Here is a 3,071-nt window from a genome sequence, read left to right as displayed (position 1 = left end):
TCCAGGCAACAGTGTCTTTGTCCCATTCAATGATACTGCAGCAGATGGGCGGGCTCAGGTGGCTGTCCTCTCCTCTTCTGTGACTGTGTTGGTGAGTCAAGGGTTGTTACTGGAAGTCCAGTTAGAAGCGCTATTTAATTCATGTAGGAACAATCACCTGAGTCCTGACTGTGTGCCAGGCACTCCATTGTGATGAGAGGACATAAATCTCAATTTAAAAAAAAAAATGCTCTTCGTGCCCTTGAGAGAACACACCGGGATGGTGGTAATAAAGCTGAGCTGCCCTGGCCCTACCCAGAGAGAGAGGCTCCCCTTCTGTAGGTTCACAGCCCTGTCAACCCACAAACCCCGCCTACCGCCAGGAAGAGCTCCCTGGTCTCCCCAGACCTTGTGGTGCTTGGAAGCCAGAGCCTTTGGGGGGACTCCTGGGGTTGGGGGGGGGGTTCCAAGCTTTCCTGTGCCCCTGCGGAGTTGGGGGTGGTTCTTAATAGCCACAAAATGCAGAGGTTGCAACCCCCCTTGAATCCTGAAGTTTGATTAGTAATTCAATGGACAATTGCACTGTTACTTTGCTAGATTTTAAAAAGCAGAAGCTCTGAGCTCCCAAAGAGTGAAAGGGCCTTGAACCTAGTTCTCTTAAAATTGTATGTTTTCCGAAGAACTGGAAGAGAGAGGCTCCAAACAAAGTAACGCTAAGGAGGTAGAAATATTAACCACCCTGGTTTAATCAGTACCTACTGCATACATGCGTTGAAGTGTCTCACACTGTACTCAATAAAAATATACCACTATTGTATGTTAATAAAAAAAATTTAATATGTTTAAGGAGATGGAAATGTTAATTAACTGCCCTGATTTGGTTATTACTAGCCATATGCATGTTATCGATTTATCACACTTTACCCCACAAATTTGCACAATTAAAATCTAATATTAAAAAAAATCTGTGTTAACACCAAGGAACTCTGTGGGACTGGGGGATTTATAAATCTGAAGTTAGCAAAATTAAGATTTTAGAAGTGGGTCAGCTCAGCTTTCATGTGTTGTCCAAATGCCTGCCCCCAAGGTGCCTCTCAGCTGCTCAAAGCCCTCCAAAGAGGTCTCAGCCTCAACTCGCCAGTATGTGCTATTCAGCCACCGTGTAGGGGACAAAGGAAAATGGGAGTGTGACTCGCTGCTAACCTCCACATTGCAGAGGAGGTGCATCCAGTAGACTCTGAAGACTACATTCTTTGAAAGAGGCTCTCCCTGTCAGGGCACCAGGTTCCCTTCTAGGAGTTGGAAAAAGTCAATGCGACAGAGCCTGTTGCCCCCTCAAGATGGACACTGGGCCCTGCTTCTCTCGCTGAGCAGTTTCATGATAGATATATACACCTTTAAAAAGTGGCCAAGGCACTCCACTGTAAAAGCTCCCTGTTTGCCTTTCTAGCCGCATTTCCTCGCTAGCTCTGTAGCTGGAACGATTTCTTTCCTCCCCCTGCCCCTCCTTTCCCATTTCTCCTCTGTGCCAGCCCTGGAAACTCAACAGATGACACATCCTCTCCCCGTGTTGACAGAAGAGGCTGCAAGGGCCACGGCCTCTCCTGGCTGCCCCCACCCGCTGCCTGGCACCTCCTCCAAGGAGAGTTCAGCTGGTCCTCACGGGGGCCAGGACCTTCCACAGGTTGCCTCCTCCACCATGTAGTCCCTTGACAACTGCCCTGGAGCCTGGAGCCAGAAGGAAACAGAGGTGGGGACTGGCCTCCCTCCTGAGCGTGCTGGGGCCCAACCCACCGAGGGCCCGCCACTCCCACACCAGTGGCGTCACACCCAGTCACCTAGTTTCAGTCTCTTTCTTCTGTCTGATCGTTAACCTTACGTAACTTTGGCTCATGTACAAAATAACTCATCACAAGGCCTCTGTGCTCATGTGTTTGGAGATTTGGGAGAACACTGAAGAACGTCCAAAGTAAGGGAAATGAAAATCCCGGTTGTGGGACGCACATCTAGCTAGGTGCTCTGAGGCAAGCAGGTTGCAGGTGGAGTGATGAACAGTGGGGCCTCCTCAGAGTCCCCAAAGATTTTCTCACCAGCCGGGCTCTTCTTCTCTGACCTCTGTAATAAGACATTTTTTTTTAATTTGCAGATTATTACATTTGGGTCATAAATTGATACTTTTTGCCCAGGGGCAGGGTGCATGTCTTCCCTGGAGCTCTTGAGGCTGAGGCAGGAGGATCACAAATTCAAAGCCAGCCTCAGCAAGAGTGAGGTGGTAAGCAACTCAGTGAGACCCTGTCTCTAAATAAAATACAAAATAATGCTGGGGATGTGGCTCAGTAGTTGAGTGCCCCTGAATTCAATCCCTGTACTCCAGAAATAAATACATAAATAGATAGATAGATACTTTTCTTCTTTAAATTTACAATCTGTGAGAGTCAGACATTCTAGTCGAGCACAGTGGTAAACCACTGTAATCTCAGTGACTCTGGAGGCTGAGGCAGGAGGATCACAAGCTCAAGGCCAGCCTCAGCAACTTAGCAAGATCCTAAGCAACTTTGGGAGACCCTGTCTCAAAATAAAAAATAAAAAAGGGTTGGGGATGTAGCTCAGTGGTAAAGTGCTCCTGTCGTTGATCCCAAGTACAAAAATACAGAGAGAGAGACGTTCTCCCACTGCATCATGTGTGTACTGTTTGCCTTGGAAAGAGGGAGCAAAAGACAGAGGAGACCCATCAAACTAAAGCATTCCTGAGGCCCTTCCATGTGCTCAATCTTCTCTGGGGCAGGATGGCCCCGCTCTGTTACTGCACCTGGGTTCCAGTGGTAGACTGATCACTGATTCCCTGCTCTGGCAGGTGAGCCCTGGGAGACTCCTCCCCATCATGCATAAATTAGGGAAGATAACACCTAGTGCCCATAAATGTGTTGAGACACTTAAATAAGGGAGTATATGCACAAAATTTGGCCCCTCATGGGGTATTACTGGTTAGTTCTCTGCTAACTGATAATGTGGGAGCTTCTTCAGAATTCATTAAATGAATACAATAACTTTGGAATGTGGGCTTGACAGTTCAGCTCCCTGGGCTTAAATTT

The sequence above is a fragment of the Marmota marmota genome, unplaced genomic scaffold (genome assembly GCF_001458135.2).
Source record: "Marmota marmota marmota unplaced genomic scaffold, marMar, whole genome shotgun sequence".
Classification (NCBI taxonomy): Eukaryota; Metazoa; Chordata; class Mammalia; order Rodentia; family Sciuridae; genus Marmota; species Marmota marmota.
This window is presented reverse-complemented; position numbering follows the sequence as displayed.